At 40.8% G+C, this 20,518-nt stretch overlaps 1 long non-coding RNA gene across 1 annotated transcript; it reads left to right on the forward strand.

Annotated features, from left to right (window-relative positions):
• The first annotated feature begins 16,511 nt into the window (after positions 1-16,511).
• On the forward strand, positions 16,512-17,475 carry LOC148132120 (uncharacterized). Its single transcript, XR_015747301.1, has 2 exons — positions 16,512-16,717; positions 17,149-17,475. It is a non-coding gene; the product is annotated as an uncharacterized LOC148132120 (long non-coding RNA).
• The last annotated feature ends 3,043 nt before the right edge of the window (positions 17,476-20,518 follow it).

Here is a 20,518-nt window from a genome sequence, read left to right on the forward strand (position 1 = left end):
TTGCAAATGCCAGGACCAACTTGGAAGCGACCTGTCTACAAGCTCGCTTATTTTCTTGCAGACATTTCAATTAACCCAACTAGGTAAGATCTTCAGTTGGCTAATGAAATGTCTGCAAGAAAACAACCAAGCTCAGAGAGCATCAAGGACTCTTCAGTTCAACCCCGAGCTACAAAATATCTTCTTCAATTGGTACGACGGGCCTCCGTTTGAGAAGTATTTTAGATTAGGTAGATGACCTCATTAGTATTCCATTAAACCGGAGTAGACAGAACTTGAAATAAAACCTTGGGAAGGTGAACCTTTCTCGAATTCTCCCGCCCTCTTTTATCTGAGTATTACTACTACCAGTGCCACTTTTAAGCTATTGTCAAAACTCAGACTGCCAAACACCTAGCCAGCATAGAACCGACGACAGGTTCCGAACACCCGAGTGGCAGAAAGTAAGCAATTGGTTGAATTGAGTCCATCTTTGCAAAGCCATCGACGTTGGGATAGCAACCAGCCTGCATCCCGATTTTCCTCCTTCTCACCCACCCCCCACTCCCAGTGACAGGAAAATTAAAATTGATGAAAATCGAGAACAATGTGAGTAAACAGAAACAATGTAAAAAGCTAGTGCCGCTCCGTCTAAGAGCTTCAGATAATTACCCCAATCAATGCCACGCTTTACCCACAAAGAATGGGAACAGGCATCGGGTTAGGTCAAAATGACCTAGTTTACAATTCGGGCGTACTGGATTCTGTGTCTTCAAACGGACAGGTTAAGGCTTTTGAATTCCCCTAGCCCCCCTTTTTTGTTATGGGTTCAGCTTGGCCGTCTACCCAACTGAGCCCTTTTTCTTTTCTTTTTTTATGATTTGCTGGTTTTGTCCGTCCAAACCGTATTCGGTCATTTCAGTCGCTGGTGGGAGATGGTTGCTTTGTTTTTACTACTACAGGTAGCGAGGGGAGAGGTATCGGTACCACCCACAGACTCCCCCCCCCCAACCTACGCCCTGTACACAGGAAAAGGAGGATGATAAGTGACCCGAGGGGCTATTCCCATAGGCTTCCGAGACAAGGAGGACCCAATTATATGGTTCGGGATTTGAAAGGCTCAACTGGATCAATCGCTTCATTCAAGGCAGCACAAATAATCCGTTCCGTGTAACCCCAAGTATTATTTCAGTAGCTGGGACTTTCCAAGACCCCCCTCCCCCCTCGCCGGGCCATTGAGTTCAATGGACAAAATGTAACGGAGGGGGGTGGGTGGGAAATGCATGGGGGGGGTGGATGGAGAGAGAAGGCTCTCCGAGTCTTTGAAAGAGCTGCTTGCGGATCTTGATCCCCCCTCCCCCACCGTTTCTGAAGACGGAGCCAAAGGGGAAGGGTTGGATGGAAGGTTCGCCCTTGAACAGAATGGATCGGAGGCGTTTCGAACCCAATCCAGGCCCGAAGGAGTTCAAAGGGCATTCAAACGCCTAAAGGGGCACAAGCAGCCCGACGCGTGGAAGGACTTTCCCCTGATGTCAGTGGAACCGCCAACCTCTCGCCGTTCCGGGGCTTTGAAGTCAAAAGCCGGAGGGTGGTGGTGGGGGAGCTTTCGGGCTGCCACTGTCTTTGTAAAGAGCAATACATCTTTCCCAGCAGGACGGCCTTTCGCCTGTTGACAAGGAAAGCGGGGGGGGGGGTATTTTCTTTCGGTAGGATGCCTTCCTAAAGGCGTACGCGTCTAGCCCGACAACATCAGAAACGCGCGGAGCAGCCGATTCTGGCAGGGTTCGCTCCTGCTTTCCCTGAACTGACGCCGCACATTAAACTCGCCGCCTCCAGAGGAGCAACTTGTAGAATTGTACGCCCGAATGTTTTGGGTCGCAGTTAATAACTGCCTCCCCCCGCCCCCCAAAAAACCTGCAAATGTCTTTCCCTATTGGGCCTGCAAGTCTTAAAACATTGACTTCGACTATATACTCCCGAATATGCCCGCTATTCGCTTGTAGCCGCGCCTTCGCCACACGGCCAGTTGAGTTCCTGATCCAACAACCCAATAAGTTTACATTTTACTTCGGAGGAGTCCATCCCTAGAATTTCAGCAAGAATTGCAACCAGCTGCACGCAGGAAAGGAAAAGGAAAGCGCTTCTCTTTTTCTGCCAACAATGGTTGGGATTGAGAAATGCCTCTGTACTTGCTAACTACACACTGCTGCTTGATTATCGTGTTGATAGTGACAGTAATAACACTCAGCGATTCGGGCAATTAAGCGGGATTGCACAGATCGGCTTTGTTGCTTTGGCACGAACATTTTTTAGCCATCTCCGAAGTGCTGTGCAATTTGTCTTCATCGCGGCACGCAATTTCAACGAGAGCTGTGCAGCCCTACGCGTCCGGTTTATTTGAAAAAGGGAGGGGGGAGGCCGATGTCCTTCGGTACCTACCTTCGGATTCAATGGGGCTGGCGGAAATTACGATTTCAGGTTCCGAAAGTTCTTTGCAAGTTTCCTCCTCAAACTGCCCAAAACAAAGTTCGAACGCTTGCCAAGCTTAGAGTTGGGTGTCATGGAGTGTGTGTATTTTTGTGCTTATTCGCCTGTTTTAACGAGGCCGATGGTGAACGCCTTAAATGTCATGTACTGGATGCGAATACACCGCGCAGGGCGTGGAGCAGCCAGAGGTTCAAGGGACAGTTGTGCCGGCGCTAGGGGCCGAGTAGCGGAGGGCAAGCTCCTCTTAGGATCCTTCCTCCTAGAGGCCCAAGAAGCCGGAAAACTCCCAGAACAGTTCCGCGTCGGCTCCCTCTTTCTCTCCCCCAGCCCGCCTCGCCGCCCCTCCGCTTTCTCTCTCTGCCGCCGCCGCCGCCACCACCCCTCTCTCTGGTCAATTACAGCAGCTGGGAAATATGCGCCCTGTTTCTGAAAGTCAGTCGCTCGCTAGAGGAGGGGTGGCGAGCAGGAGGGAGCGAGAGACGGAGGGCGGGCGGGAGAGAGACGCGGCAGACAAACTAAGGCTGTTTGCAGGCGCCAGCAGCGGGGAGATGAAAGCAAACCTCCTGGGGGAAGTGGCTGTGCAGTTCGACCGGCTCCAGCGAGAGCAGAACCTGCGGGCTGTCCCAAGCAATCCCGCCCCGCCCCGCGCGCCCAGGGCAGCCGCCAGCCTGCCCGGTCGGCTTACTTTCCGCTGCTCCAGCCCCAGAGAAGTTGGGACGGGGAGGGGGCCTTCAGATTCCACCGCCCCGGGGTGACTGTCCGAGAGGGGGAGAAGAAGAGGAGGAGGAGGTTTAGGACGGGGGACGGTTTGGAAAGATCCTGAAGTGGGAAAGGGATGCCGACCGGGTACCGGCGGCGGAATTCTCCGAGGTGCCCTTGCCGTAAAAGGCGGCAGGGAAAGGAGAGAAGAAGGGACAGATGTCGGAGCCCGAATCGGACAAAGGGAAAGTTGCATCCGTATTGCATTCAATCTGCATTGAATCGCAACTACGGGGAGAAGTGGGGGGAGAGCGAGAGGCAAAATGGAAGGAGAGCTTTTTTTCAAGAGAACTGACGGGCGCTGAACCAAGTCACGTCAGGAGAAGCTTTTTTTTACTCTTTGCTGGCGGAGGCTTAGCTGGTTTGATTCCATGCTTTGCATGAATCCAGAAAAATGAGTTAAAATGAGTTAATCCAACTGCTAAATTGTGTTGGGTGATTCTGGATTCTCTCTCTCTCTCTCCCTCCCTCCCTCCCTCTCTTGCGTCTACACGCACGCACAAATTATGGTTTGTTCGTTTTTTAAAGTCAGTATAATTCCCTTCTAGCTCTAAAGAAAGCCAACCCAGGAAAGGGGAAAACGTGTGTGTGTGTGTGTGTGTGTGTGTGCAGCTAAAAGCCTGTACAGAGAAACAGATCCTTAGCATACTCAGAAGAAATCCTTGGAAATCTTTGGCAATTGTGTCTTCCCAGAAATGAGTTCACACATTAGGTGAAGCAGGGTAAAGGAAGAAGCACCAAAACCACATCTTGTCTTTTCCCCGAAAGGAGTCCCCCCCCTTTTTAAAGAAGCTCTCATCCTTAAAACATCAGTAGCAGATTTTAAAAGAATAACTTGCAAATCAAATGGAGACTCATCCATTTTCTCTTTGGTACCTTTCCCCCTCTCCACCAAGAAATAAATTTCCCTCCTAGGGAAAGAAGGAAATTGACTAATCTTTGGTCTTTGCAGTCTCAACAGAAAGATAAATAGTTCTTTCTCCTCCTTTCTTCCATCCGTTGAGTTTCTAAGGGCGGAGCTGCAGTCAGTAAAAGAGAGCCTTAATTATAAGTAATGTTGTGTGCATTTATCTTCAGACACACTATGAGGAGGGTGGGGGAACATCTAGGTAGGAGAACTTTGGTGCTTCTGCCTCTGCTCCCAGTTTCAAAGCTCCCCCCCCCCCTGTATTTCGGCCTCCCTTGGTTCTTATTATGTATGTACTAAGTTCTAAGTTTGAAGTTATCTGCATCTGGGCAGATTCTGCACAGGCTGAACACAGCAAATACTCTCCATTCAAAGGTTTCCTTGGCACTCAGGTTTCCAACTGAGAGGCAGGCAAAGTTTCCTTAAAGAAGGCCAGTTTGTTGCGAAAGGTTACAACTCCGAAACTTTTCAGACAGGAAGCAAGGCCAGTACTGAAGAAAGCATCTAAAATGGACACCTTCAAAAGTTTTCTTGGGGGGACCAAACAAAACGATGGCCTTCAACTAGTTGTTTAAAAAAAAAAAAAAAAAAAAAATCCTGGTAGCCATCTGCTGTATCTAAACATGAGCACTGCTTTGCTTCCAAGAAAGGGGCCTCTGCTGCTTGTCCAGGGAGACTAAAAGCTTCACTTCACTGTCTTCTCTAAGAGGTGCTAATGCCCTTTTGCTGCAGGTACAGACAGCAAAGTCAAGTTGGCCTTGTACAATGGTGGGATTCAATTTTTTACTGTCGGGTTCAGTGGGCAGGGCTTGGTGGGCGTGGCTGTAAAATCTCCAGTCAGAGGTGCTATTAGCCAGTTCTCCGAACTACTCAAAATTTCTGCTACCAGTTCTCCAGAACTGGTTGGAACCTGCTGAATACCACCTCTAGTCAAGTAGGAGTCAAGTAGGCCTTGGTAGTCAGAAACCTGAGGGCTGTGAAGCAGCTATTCCAGTAAGGCAGATTTCAACTAGCTTTAAGGATCTTAAAGGTTTAAGTATCTTATTGATCTAGAGGTCAACAGGAAGAATATAAGACTTCCACTGGAGAAGGTATGCATATCTGGAAGTGAAGCATGTTGCCATTTGTACACCTACAGTACTTCTGAGTAATATTGAAGCCTCTGTTAACAATGCATTTTTTAGAAATAAACTCCACTGGGGTCTTTGGAACTTGTTCTTCAGGAAGAGTGTTAACCAAGGGTTAACTAAGACAATGCATCCATATTTGCACTCATTTGGCAAATCAGTTGTTACTTTTTTCTCCCCAATAACACTGGAGTTCTTAGTACTCTTCAAAATTGCTATAGCCAAGTTACCATGCCAAGTTAGATTTTGTTATATATAATCTTCTCCCATTCTTTTACAAGAAAGGAATTGGGCATTTGACATGTATGGCTAGTGGATTAACTTAATAAGTTTCTCAGTGGATATGCCCAAGAACAAAGATGTATCTCTCTCTCTCACACACACACATGCATACACACACACATAAAGAGTATAAGTAACACTGCAACCAAACAAGGTAGACCCAGACTTTAAAGGATAGTTAGAACTGCAGAAAAAACAACTGCAACCAGCCTACCTTCCATTGAGGACCTTTATATTGCATGAACCAGAAAGAGGGTTGTGGAAATGTCTACAGATCCCTCACATCCTGGACACAAACTGTTTAAACTTCTTCCCTCAAGGTGATGCTATATAGGGCATTGCACACCAAAACAACTAGACACAAAGACAGTTCCCCCACCCCATGCCATCACTCTGCTAAACAACTAATTCTCACAACACTGTCAAATTACCTAATAGGGCTGTGTTAGTATTATCCTTCTCATCTTTCCTATTACCTATTTCATTACCTTCTTATGACTAAGTTTGTTGCTTGTGTCTTACAATTGATATTATTTTATTTAGTATCCTAATATTATTTATATTGATTGCTTATTTAGTATCCTATGACTATCACCTTATCATTTATGATGAATGTATTTTTACATGTTTATCACTCGTTGCTTGTTTGTACACTGAGAGCTTATATATCAGAGACAAATTCCCTGTGCATCCAGTCAAACTTGGTCAATAAAGAATTCTACTCTACTTCCTTCTGAAAATCAAGGAAACCTCGCCTTCATTAGCCTTTTTCTTTGACCGACAACAGAAATTCATAATCTTATTCATGTTTGACAACAATAAGATCAGTTACACATACACATTATGAAATTGGAGACATCCTTCCATCAGTGAAAATTGTCTTCAAACAAGGGTTTGCTTTCTGTACAACTGCACACAATTTCATATCAGATATCCATGTTTATGGGTGGAGGGAAAAAGCTGATGGAAAAAGAAATTTTTTTTTTTTTTGAGGTTCCTATTGTACTCTGAGATTAGGAGCCATTGAACTCAGCTAGTTTACTTCTTGATAACTGCTTGAATTACAAGAGTATTCCACTGGGGATTTGTTTATTTTAAACTCATATTGAAGATATTACATATCCCAACAATTTCAGTTGTTCTTATTTAGAAGGAGCACTCAGAATTTCAGGATCCTGCTTAATTTCTGGTGTTTTCTCGAACTCACTTTGAAGGGTTTAATGCTCCTCTCCTTCAGTTTTTGTTGCCTTAGGTCTGTACATTCCCTCCCTCTCTAGTAAAATGCTGGGTATATTAGAAATGTTAGATGTTGATTGTAATTATCAAAGATGTGAGCAGCCGAGGTAAGTTTCTTGTCTCCTGATAGGTGATAAGACCAATGCTATGCTTCAGTGATGAGAATTGTCTTCCAAATTCAGCAATGGTAATGATGTATACTTCTCTTTAAAATCTGGGAACAAAACTTTAGGGTTACACAGACACGCATATATAAACCAAGACAACTGAGTTGGAAGAGCCAAATAATTGCTCTCCCTCATGCACTCTGTGTCTACGGCGATTCCTAGAGAAGAGGAGGCGAACATTCATGTCTCCGGGAGTCTGCCCAACATCTCCGCGCAAGCGAGAGGAGGACAGTTCCCGAAATATTCAGGGAAGCTCCCCCCCCTCCCGACTTTAGATTGTCTCTAGGATGTTCGTTTGTTCCGCAAAGATTCTGTGGAGAAGCAAAGTTTTCGCTAGACTGTAGCATATTAATCATTTTGCACTCTCCTCGACCGAGTGCAATTATTGCACCTGCTAGGACATTCTTGGAATTTAGAATATTAAATAAAATACGAAGGTTTCTACTTGCTCCCTTAGGAGAAAATTATCTGCGGCATAAGTATCTTTAGTTACAGAGGGTTGAATCTAAAACGATTACAGAGATTCTTGACTAATTGTTTTCCCGAACTTCCGATTTGTCTCTGGTTTGAAAGGGGAATTTCCCTACTGTTAATTTCCTTTCTAGCTCCCAGGTGTTCTAAAAATCGCTTTGCACCGTTCAAGTCACAAAGCAAAGGCTAACATGCGTCGTCTTACATCCTTTCCATTTCCTTACACGGAAGAGATCCGTTAATTTCCACCGGACCTTCCTTTTTACACCCCACTTTCGACCATTCATCACCCGATATTACCTACGTAATAGTAGGTGGTCAAATCAGTAGCCTTACAGTTTACTGCCTGCTGCACCTGAAGTATCTGGACACGCTTCAGCAATAAATCTAAACGGGGGCGGGAGGAATGCAAACACGTGAGAGCCCAGGCATTTGTGAATGTATGTTTGTTTAGTAGAGTTTGTAGCGTCCTAGCATTTATAAAGTTAGGAACGCGTCCCTGAATACTAGACGTAGCAAGGTGAAGAAGAAATCATTGGTGGGGAAATCACTTTCCGCGTGACAGCTTCAAGGCTGCTTCACCCCCGTTTAAGAAAAAAACAAAAAACAGGACGTTCAAGCAAACTGATCTTTCTCATCGGAAATATTCAGGAAACAAGGTGTTAAGCACATTCATTGGGAAGCAAGAACCTCTGCATTTAGACAAGCTTAAACGTCCCGAGAGGTCTTGTCCATCCATATTGACAAATAGGCAAAGTTCAGACGCCTTCAGACGTACTTTTATTTTATTTTATTTATTTTGTTTTATTTTTTGCAAGGAGGCGAAGGTTTCCGCGCCCAGGTCCTCCTTCCTCTCCGGCTTTTTCTCGCGGAGGTTCTGCAGGTTAGATTCCTCGGCTTTCAAACGCGGCTGGCAGCAGGCGCCTGCGCCCTGCGGCTTCCTCGTTGCCTTTGGAGCCAATTTCGAAGGCTGGGCAGGACTTCTCCAAGGCAAAGGGAGGAGGCGGGGCGGGGCTCACTGGCCTCCAAATTGGTTCCCAGCCGGCCTGGGGCAGCGTTCAAACGAGGGGAGCGGAGGAGGGGGGAGGCTTATAATCAAAACCATAGCGCTTCACTCCGAAGTCTTCTCCCTCAAAGTTAGCCCGCCGTCTCTCCGTCAGGAGATCGGAGCTAAAAAACAACAGTCCACCTCTAAATGTTTAAGGTCTCTCTCTCTCTCTCTCCCCCCTCCCTCCCTCCCACTTCTGTTATTTCAAAAGCGGCCTGGGGAATCCGCCTGTCCTCAGGAGTGGGGCAGCGATCTTTTGAATTCAGTTCCCAGGCTCTGCATCGATATGGCTGGAAATCGGAGGCATTCAAACACTGCAGTCAGAGAGGCTTAATGAAGACCGGGCTTCTCTACTCTGTATGTGTTTTATGGTCTAGCAACAGCATTCCGGAATAGTCCATGTGCTAGCACTTGATACCCTGTAAAACAATATTATAAACTGTCACACCTCTTGCCTTTGTTACGTGTCACACGCACACACACAAACGGTCAACTATAAGCTTGCACACTGACACTCCAACAGGAAAAAAAATCGTGCATATTATGATATGGGCTTTATTCAATAATAATAAAATAACCAACAAGAAAAAATCTTTGATATTCGGCAATTGAAGTTCATCCATCCAAATTCGTCCTCAATTTTTAATACATTTACAAAGATGACAGACCTAGTTTTCCGGGGACAAAATGCTTCTAAGGTCCTGTGTTGAAGTTCCTAGCATTCATTCAGTTCAGTTAGAGATGGCAATATTTCTTCAAGCTGTTAAGCACACAATCTTGGAGGGAGAGTGGAATCAGCAGCCTGGTCAGAGAAACACCTTTATTATTAAAAAGCAAAAACTTCCTTGAGCTACAAGTCATTTCATCAGATTGATAGCACCTTTCCAGAGGTGGTATTCAGCAGGTTCTGACCAGTTCTGGAGAACCAGTAGCAGAAATTTTGAGTAGTTTGAAGAACCGGAAAATACCCCCTCTGACTGGCCCCGCCCCCATCTCTTCTCCGCCTCCCGAGTCCCAGCTGATTGGCTGGGTCTTCTTTTGTTGCCCTGCACAGAAGAACGGAGCTGGAAAGCAGGTTAGTGGGGTGGGGAGGGAATGGAGATTTTGCAGTAACCTTCCCCTGCCATGCCCACCAAGTCATGCCCACAGAACCAGTAGTAAAACATTTTGAATCCCACCACTGCACCTTTCCCAACTATAGGTAGCTCTCAACTTACAACCATTATTTAGCAACCTAGAACAACTTATAACAGCACTGGGGGAAAAAAACCCTACTTACAATTGGTCCAGCACCCTCACAGTCTGATGATAAAAATTTGGACTTTTGGCAACTGGCATGTATTCATAACAGTGTTCCTGGGGTCATTTGATTGCCATTTGAGATCTTCCCAGGCAGCCTCTGATAAGCAAATGGGGGAAGCTTGATTTATGTAAACAACCACGGCAAAAATGATCATAAAACGAGGTGTAACTTGTTTAACAACTGCCTTGCTTAGCAATGGAAATTCTGGTTCCACTAGTAGTCTTAAGTTGAGGACTTTCTATAACTCTTGATTTTTTTGCCACCATAAACTGACATAGCTGTCCTCCAAACAGACCTAGAGGACAATGATTCTGTTTACATTTTACTGGGTTCAGTTTTCATGCTTTATTAGCAATAGCACTTAGGCTTATATACCACTTCATAGTGCTTTACAGTCCTCTCTAATCAGTTTACAGAGTCGGCATGTTGCCACCAACAATCTGGGTCCTCATTTTACTAACCTCAGAAGGATAGTCATCCTTGAACTGGTCAGAATCGAACTCCTAGAGGTTGGCAGAATTAGCCTGCAAAGACTGCATTCTAACCACTCTGTCACCATGGCTCTTATTGTTGACTTTAGTTTTCAGTTTCTTTAAAAGGATGAATCCAGTCAGTATTATTAGTGTATGATGTAGTATGTATGATGTATGTATGTATGTATGTATGTATGTATGTATGTGTGTGTGTGTGTGTGTGTATATATATATATATATATATATATATATATATATATATATATATATATATATATATTATATATATATATATATCCGACTGAATTCATTGGAAGAAAAGGAAGGTCAAGAGCTCAATTAACTCTTCCATTGAGTTCAGTGGATATACACTACAACCCTGTTAATGAATTGTGTTCTTTTATGAAAGGAGCAACAAAGAGCTTTTCCTCAGAGCCACTTCAGTCTAATTTCCTACAGTCCATGAAACAGCATGAAAATATGCCAGCTCCTCCACCTGACCTCACTGATGAACACTGCTCCAGCAATTGTCCTTACAATTTTAATATGGGATAATTTAAGGATAGTGATTGGTGGATTCCTTCTTGTATCATTTGCTGGTAAAAAACAACAACAATCTGTTCCCTTAAGGAATAGAGGGGGAACTCATCATGGCACTAAGCTGGCAGGAGTAGCTAATATCCCAGAAGATAGGTTCAAAATCCAGGTAGATTTTCTTGATAGACTTGAACACTGGACTTATCTAACAACATTAAATTCAATGGAGAGAAAAGTAAGCTTCTATACTTAGGCAAGAAAAACCAAATATACAGATACAGATAAGGTGAAACTTGGCTCAAGCAGTAACTGTTAGAGAGATATTGGAGTCCTAATGGACAATCACTTAAATATGACCAGCAGTGTGTGGCAGCATCCAAAAATGCCAAAACAATCCTAGACTGCATTAACAGTGGGATAGAAGGAAGATCACATGAAGAGTTAGTGTGGTTTATAAAGCCTTAGTAAGACTACACTTGGATTACTTTATCCAGTTTTGGTCATCACAATATAAAAATATGTTGAAACTCTGGAAAGAGTGCATGGAAGAGCAACAAAGAAGATTAGGGGCTGGAGGCTAAAGCATATGAAGAATGGTTACAGGAATTGGGTATGTCTAGTTTAATAACAAGAAGGACTAAGGGTGACATGATAGGAGTGTTCCAATATCTAAGGGGCTGCCACAAAGAAGAGGGGGGTGAACCTATTTGCCAAAGCACCAGAAGGCAAGACAAGAAAAAGAAAAGAAAAGAATGGAAACTAATCAAGGAGAGAAGCAAACTGGAACTAAGGAGAAATTTCATAACAGTGAAAACAACTAACCAGTGGAACAGTTGCCTTTAGAAGTTGTGGGTGCTCCAACACGGGAGACTTTTAAGAATAGATTGAACAACCACTTGACTGGAATGGTGGAGGCCAGGGTCTTCTGCTTGAGGAGGGGGTTGACTACAAGATCTCTGAAGTCTTTCCAACTCTGTTATTCTGAAGGAGATAAAGTTGGTCCAATTGTCAAACTCTGATCTGAAACTAATACCATGCCTGCACATGTGTTGATGGTTTTGATGAGTGAAATAATGAAACTTCTGCTTTACCAGGCAGAACCTCCCTCCTCACCATGATTCAGGCACAAATTGGCCTGGCAGAATATCTCTTGTTTCCCTAAGCAGAACCTTCTCCGAGACATGAAGTGCTGGAATGCTCGATCGGTGGGGGAGGATTTTGTGTAGTAAGGCAGTTGCTTGATCATTGGTGTTGGTGTTGCTTCCCAGGAGAGCAGAAGAGTAGAGGATTTTTGGTTTTCCAGGAAGTGCCCACTCACCCACATGGATAAGTCTGAGGAGTGCTAACATATGTTTGGTAGCCTTCCAAAAGGTCACTGGACACTTTTCAAAAACATCCCTCCTCTTCTCCTGCTACACATTTTAATAAGAGAAGGGGGAGAAAGCAGCTACTTGGCTTCTAGTTTTCCCCTTCCATTATATTTGCCATCTCTCCAAGCCCTACTAGCTTCACAGGATTGACAGGTGAGGTGGGGAAAGATAGTTTTTTTTTTTTTTAAATAGAGCTCAGTTTGAGACAATTGGACATTCTCACTTCCAAAAGCAGAATAGCTATGGAAAACAGATCCCAAGGACCAGAGAGTAGAGGTATGACTGCAGAAGCCTCAGGTAGCCCATGGGAGCAAGTAAAACCCAGCTTTTAATCACTTCATCACCAGCATAATTGTGAATACTTCCATCTTAAGAAGATGGAAAACACATATATAAACTGAATCAGCTAAATTGGAATGTATGCTGCTTTTGTAGTGAGCTGAGAATGAGATAAATACAATATTTGGATGGTACGGCCTACAAAAATGGCTAGTCAGTCATCATTGTGCCACAGTAAGGAGGATATAAGGAAGAAACCAGAGACATCTTCCATATGTTGTTGGATCTACAACCCCCTACAATCCCATATCAGCATATCCAATGGTCATATGTACTGAGAATTCTGGGAATTGTTGTTCCAGGACACTTGATTGTATTAGTTTTAGAAAGGCTGCATTAATTCAATAAAATAATTGTTATAAGCCTTTGTGAATGAAATCTTTCTTCATTAGAGGCAAAATGGACCAAGTGTACCATCAGAAATGTTCTAGGCTACAGCTCTTATCATTCCTCAGCTAGCTTGGCCAGGGCTCAGAATGGCTCAACCCTCCCTCCCAACTTAGGAAAGGCTATTCTATGTTCTCTAGATGATGTAGGTGTGTTGATGTTGCTGCTACTGAAGTTTTTAAGATTAATCCTACTCTCTTAATTTTTTTTAGCTTACATAGATAAGATCAGAACATTATACCTTTCAACAGATCTCATTTGATTAAGCCATTTATTTTAAAGAAGGTTTGTCCAGCTTCAGAATTGGGTGTATACTTAATCCAGGGTAAATCTGAAGAGAAATTACTACTTTTTTTTCACCACTATGTTGTTAGAACAGCCAACTAGCTAGACTTCACATCTGAAAAGATGGGATGCTAAAAGATCATATCAAACATTTGTTCTAATGATTGGAAACTAAACTAGAGTCACTATGAAACTTCTTAAATAGAAGTATTATGTTGGTATCTATTTCTTGTCCACTTGGAGATCATGCTCCACAGCTATGTAAAACTGAAAGCATTCCCACACATTTATGTTGAATTTATTGAGGTGGCTGCAGAGCCAGCTTCTTTAAAGTTGATACTTGTTCACTGCTTGGCTGAACCAGGAGATAAACTTTTCATTTTCTCCCATTTGGCTACAGGTGAAGTCATCAAGAACTACGGCCATCAAAATGTGAAAGTTCACGACAAACCAGCTATTTTAGCTGGTTTACAAATGGCAGATGTTCTTTATCCTAGAAAAACCACTGTATCCAAAGCAAAAATCTATAAAATCTTGTAAAAAATGTATAAGAAAACGCCACGTGTCATTTTTGTCTTTCCTTCAGGATACACTTTGGTGGTGGGAAGACAATAGTGCTTGGCATAATCTATGATCCTCTGGACTATGATTTAGAAAAAATGAACCAAAGCATAGCCTGCCCACATGAATGAAAAGAAAAAGGCATTAAGAATATGATTAGAAAACAGAGTGCTACATCTATTAATGGCAGCAAGAATAACTTATGCACAGAATCGGAAAAAGGATAGTATGCCACCAGAGGAAAATGTGATAAAAAATACTAGAGTGTGCCGAGATGGATAAGTTGACCATGGAAATAAAGGAAAGAGAGGAAATGGATTATTATTTGATGTGGAATGTACTGTATGATTGGCTAAATAATAGATATAGAGTTGAATAGAGAAGAAGACAATAAGATAATAAGGTAAAAGATATAGTGGACAAAGGTAGATTAATCAACATAGACAAGTGTATAGATAGTTTATATGTAAAAGTATGTATACCGTATAGTTAAGATTTATGTAAAAGTATGTATACCATCACAAAAGTGTTGTAATGAATAGAAATGATATTGTATATAAGAAAAATTGTTTAATAAAAATATTTTTTTTTAAAGAAAGAAAATACATCTTAGTCCTCAACTTACAACCACAATGGACCCCAACATTTCTGTTATTTCTGTTAAGTGAGACATTTGTTAAGTGAATTTGCCCCAATTTATAACCTTTCTTGCCAAAGTTGTTAAATGAACTGCAGTTAAGTTAGTATCACAATTGTTAAGTGAATCTGGATTCCCCATTGACTTTGCTTGTCAGAAGGTTGCAAAAGCGAATCAGTGACCTCAAGAAACTGCAACCGTCATAAATATGAGTCAGTTGCCAAGTATATGAATTTTGATCATGTGACCATAGAGATGCTGCAATGGTTGTAACTGTGAACAAAAGCCATTTTTTTCAGTGCCATTGTAACTTTGAATGGTCAATAAATGAACTGTTGTAAGTCGAAGATTACTTGTAGCGTAAGACAAGAACGAAGAAGAAAGACCAGAGAAGCAGAGAAAGAACTCATGGGGACTGGCAAGAGGCAAGCCAGGGAACAAAACAGAAAAATCAAAATAATACAACATAACAGTTGCAAAGATTGTACTGTAAATGAATAAATGTAACATTTGAATAAATAGATGTAGATGTATATATGTGCACACACACACACATGCTCTATCTCTCTCACACACAGAACAAGGATGTACCAAAAATTAAGCCCATGTACAAAAAATGTTTTATTTTTTTCCACCAGAAAATGTTATTGTACTTCGGAGCATTCAAAGTTCGTGAGTCAAATAAGTAAGAAAATCTTTAGAAGAATGGGAAAATAATTTTGGTTATAATATACAGATGGAAGAATGGGAAAATATGTGGCAAAAAGAGTGGAAATGTACACTATGTTATGATCTTAGAAACCATTACAGAATGTTGTATTATTGGTATATGACACCAGATAAATTATCTAGAATGCATAAAGGTATGTATGTTAGAAATGTATGTTAGAAATATGAACCACATGAAGGGTATTTTAGCATGCTTGAATATTTTAAACATTAAAAGCTTTTGTATTCAAATATATACATACAGAAGGATTTTTAAAATTTAATATTCAGCTGAAGCCAGAAGTTTCCTTTTAAGATTGATAGATAAACAGTTAGAGAAGAGCCATGGAAGATTATTTCATTGCATGATTACTGGAGTGTACAAAGATTTAGCATTACCTACTATGGAGCAATGGTTGATGAAATTGACAAAACTTGCTGAGATGGACAGATTAACTTCTTTGATTAGAGACAGGTCATTGCTGACATTCATCAGTGACTAGAAACCCCTTATGGACTTTTTGCATAAGAAAGAAAATGATTTTGTGCTTTATGGTATCAATTAGAAAGGTTACAGAAAAGTGAGAATTATGATGAAATTGTAATGGTTTGATCAGAATTGTATGCATAATTCCTGAAAAAGATAATCACTTAAAAAAAAATGCTGTCTTTTTATTTTATTTTATTTTTATTCTTCTTCTCTCCTACTTTTCCACTTATCTTGTTATATTTTTTCTTTCTCTGAAGGTATTATTAACTATATGTAAAATCTATTAACAAAAATATTTTTTAAAGGAAATGTTTAGAGGAAAACTGCAACTCTAAATGTTTAGAGGTCCAAATATTTAATGTAATTTATATAATTGAATATTTAATATAATTTATATAATTGCTTATGGGATATGATTTTTGGTACTCTGCTTTTTTTAGACGTATGCATGTATATGCACATATGTGTGTACACAAACACACCCACATTCACACAGGAGCATAGGATATTGTTGCTGAATCTCTGTCAGCTTTTCTTTTCTTTTCTTTTCTTTTCTTTTCTTTTCTTTTCTTTTCTTTTCTTTTCTTTTCTTTTCTTTCCTTTCCTTTCCTTTCCTTTCCTTTCCTTTCCTTTTCTGCTTTCTTATTCCCAGGGCTTCTCGTTCCTTTCGTCCAAGCGTGATCCTGTGAGACCGATGCAAATATTTTCCCAAAGAAGCTCCTTTCAAACGCGTCTGGTTTCAGTCCAAACTATTCAGTAAGCATACCTTTCCTTTCAGCACCAGCCAGCCAGCCAGCCAGCCAAGGGCCGTATTGGCTGGGAATGATGGGAATCGCGGTTTCTACCTATTCGGAGAACCCGGGTTGGGAAAGCTACCCTCCAAAGTCTAGTTGTTCATCCCACTGTGTTTCAGGAAGTGGGACTTCCTTTCCTTCAGATTCGGCTTGGCAGCCGGAAGTTCAGAGCAGCAATGGAGAAAAAAAAAAAAGCCCGTATTGCTCGGCAGCGCCCGTCTCTCTGTCCCCGACGGATCACGGGGCAGCCCAGGGGCCGGCAGAGGGCACGGCCCCTTTGGCGCGTCCGCCAGGCTTCCGCCGCTTCCTGAACCCTGAGCGGGCGCGCGCCCTTCGAGAGGACTGGCGTCTTCTTAACCGGAGCTAAACTGTAAGCCCAAGGGTGGGGGGAAACAGGAGCGCCTCTTCACATGTCTTTAAGGCTGCAGTCCCGTGCACCGCTCAGCACCCGAAACCGGGAAAGCCCTGTTTTCCTTCGGACAAAAGCTAGCCCTCGGAATATAAATATATATAAATATTCTGAGCGCTGGCTTTTGTCCTGAGGAAAACAGAGCTTTCCCGAGCAGTCAGTCTGTAGATACTAATAACGGATTAAAAAAACACACCAATTTTTCCCTCCATCTCCCCGGGACTGAAAAATCAGTGGTTTTTTTTTTGTGTGTGTGTGTGTTTTTGAGACGGGGTGTTGTTAACTTTCCTCAGAAATCGCTTTGTCCAGCTTTCTTGGGGGGAGTCGAAATCCGAACTCAGAGAAACAATGCTCTTTTTCTTTCTTTCTATCTTCGTGTTCTTCTTTCGCAGAACGGCATCCGAGTTAACCGAGAATTACCTACTGTCAGCGGACTAGCCCGCGCTGGTGTTGCTTAGGTAGGGGAATCCTCTGCCAAGGATCTGCTTTTTTTTTTTTTTTTTTTTTTAAGATATCACACGACTTCCCCGAATCGTGACTGCCTATTGATGTCTTTCCCACCATAATTTTAATGATCACGGAGGGTCTGATTTTTTCAGGAGAAATTGCAATGGGGAAGAAGAAGAAATCAAACTTCTCTCTCTCAGCCCTGCTACTTCCAGAAAATCTTCTGCCTTAAGGAAAAATAAAATAAACTCCACGTTTGTTAGTAGAAAATATGGTATCTGTGCCTGTTTATTATTGTGAGGTTACTGAAGTCCCACTGAATATCAATACCAGGTGGCAGTGAAATATAGGGAAAGAAAGCCTTGAACTAGTATCACATATAGGATGATTCTTTGATGGTGGGGGGATGGTTTATCCATGCTGAAAAATAAGTGTTCACATTGTTTTCTTCTTTTTAAAGCTGCAGCCTTTATAAATATGAATTCAAAGAAATGAGCAGGATAAAGGTTATTCTAGAGAAAACCCATTTTACATCCACTCAATAAAACAATGCCTGAAGTGCAAGCATTGTTGTTATTTTAAATGTGGAAAATCTATTCTTTTAAATTCAAGTTGTAGAACTGGGTCCATGTACAGTTGTCAGAAATTGACAGGGTGCCCCGTAAAAGAGAGAGAAATAAGACAAAGATGAAGCATTTCCAGGCCACAGACTGAATCCCATCTGTAAGCACACCTAGGCAGCTATACCGCCATAGGTAAGGGTCATTTTTTCTTCTCAAATCTCAGTTTCCTCAGTCCCCTAACCAGTGACTCCTTGCACAGTACAACTAATTCTTAATCTTTCCTAGCAATTCCAGCATATTTCTCATATGATCCAGGAAAATGCTTTAGCAGATTTCCATGTGCCTAATATTTGGCAGGCAAAAATACTCTGCTGCTTCCAAACACAAGAGTCTTTTATTTGCTAATATTTTTCTCCATAAGTTTGTCTAATCAAGGACAATTTCAGTTATACGTTGATATTGAGTCATTAGTGAGAATACCATGAACTTTTAATTTTTATGAAGTTTGAGGCCATCCAGCAACACAGTGACTCTGAGCAGCTTACAGATAAAATAAGAAAAAAAAAAAAAGACTTTTAATTCCTTTAAGTCCAGAATGAAGACTTCATCTTTTCAACTTCTCTCTTTCCATGCCCCAGGAGAAGTAAAAATTTAAGCAAAGTTTAAGCCTGTAAACTTTGATTTTAAGCTGGTCTTGAAATTTGGTTGGATACTTTCCAGACTCCAGCCTAGCCACAAGTAACCCTGTTCTGCTTTAGGTTATGAGGTTATTTTTTATTTTTTTGCTTTTTTTTGCTCAATGGCGTAGAAGAATCCTCAATAACAATTTAAGATTAAGAAAGATTAAGAATTTACATGAAAGTTCTCCCTCTTTAGCACAATTGGTAAGATGTTATTACTATTTCTGTACACCAGAGAATCATAAGATGTTAATTTTTTTTAAAAAAATACCATGTTTATTTGATAGCCCTTCATGCAATTCTAAAATTCATTATTTCAGAAAGAAAACTTGACCAAACTTTAATAATTAAATATTTAAGAAGAACACAGAGAAGAAAAATTGGAGGCAATATTTAAAAGATTAATTAATCAGAGTTTTTATTGAGAGTGCAGACATTTTTAGAAAGATTTATTATGTACAATGAATACAAGAGACATGTGATGTCTTTAGAGAAATATCAAGCATTTAACACTGTATTTTGGCTTCTATAATTTCACATCTTCTCTACTAAAAAAGAGACGATAATAGAAAAAAGATGGAGAATCTCCAGCCTACAGGCTGAATCCAATCTGAATCACACCTTAAGTAAGCTTCCTCTCCCTTCTCAAGTCTACCTGCTTACCATTATTATAATGTTTCTTAAATAGTGGATGTATAAATTGAACAATCTTTTTCTTCCCAAAAGATAACATCAGATTCCTATAACTAATGACATTTAGTTGTAACTGTAGTGGAACTATCTTAAACATTTGAAGAAAAGAGTGCAGAACCCTTTAAGAACATATTCCAGCCGAATGTAAGAAGTTTTCTGCTCCACTGATTTTAGTGAGAGTAAAACAAGAGAAACTCAGTAACATAAGATTTAATGCTGTTAATTTCCATTCAAGCTACTTATTTTGTTTCTCAGAAACATATAAATACTACTTAAATACATGGTATGCAAAATAAATATTCATTTATATAAAAATCAAAGCAAAATCCCAGAGTAAAAGCAATGGATAAAATTCAAATAAATGTTGGTCTAAAATTATACTTTTAATAATATACAGTATATTATATACATAGAAAAGTATGTAATTATGCTAATGGTAAGCATCGAAAAGGATATTTGGAAGAATGATGAAGTGAAGGAGCCTGTGGACAAGGAAAAATGCTAATAAGAAAGTAATTGCTATAAAATGAAAAAATATAAATTTATTGTATATGGTTTATAGAAAGAAAAAGATAATTTCAGAGAATGTAGTCAAAGATAACAAGAAATGGTTAAGATTGAAAGGGGCAAAATGTAGAGCAATATTGATAGAAATAAAACATGGTTTTGGAAGTAGGGGAAAAGGGGCCTATTGCAGAGTAACTGGAATTAAGAATGATTTGAAGTGAAACTAATGACAGAATGCTAGAACAAATATTTTAAAGATATGAATGAGAATGAAAAGGGTATGTCAAAGAATAGAATTGAAATGAATATTAGTCTCCAAGAAAATGTTGAAAAGGCAATAATGAATATTTTGAGAATGTTGAAAAAATAGTATAGCTATGCCTATGGGCTAATTGAAAAATATTAAAATGTGTATTTGGTTTGTTTGCAGAGTGGCTGTGTGACTAGTTAGAGTACATCTAGTGTATGTGAAAGCTACATCCATGCCTGATTACTGGAAGAATGCCATTATTGTTCCTTATACCAAAAAAAAAAAAAAAAAAGGTAGGAAGAATAAATGCAAAATACTACAGTGGGATTCATTTGTTAAGCCTGCCTGGGAGAGTATTTAGCATAATCTGACTGAAAGGGTTCAAGAGTTGATAATGAGAAACATTAGGAAGTGGTGCTATACTGGTGTTACATCGGGCAATCTTTTGCTCTTCAGTAGGTCACTGAGAAATGCATGAAAGTGGAAAAGAGCTAATTGTATGTATAGAGAACATAAAGGAGAGATATAAATAAATATATTGTAAAAATAGGTTTGAATTTTGTGTAACTATGCAGTTGAAGATTGATTACTATTTATCTCAGAGAGAGAGAGATGGAAGTAA

The sequence above is a fragment of the Notechis scutatus genome, chromosome 2, assembly GCF_049901735.1.
Source record: "Notechis scutatus isolate UNSWTSFEM ecotype Mainland chromosome 2, rNotScu1.2, whole genome shotgun sequence".
NCBI lineage: Eukaryota > Metazoa > Chordata > Lepidosauria > Squamata > Elapidae > Notechis > Notechis scutatus.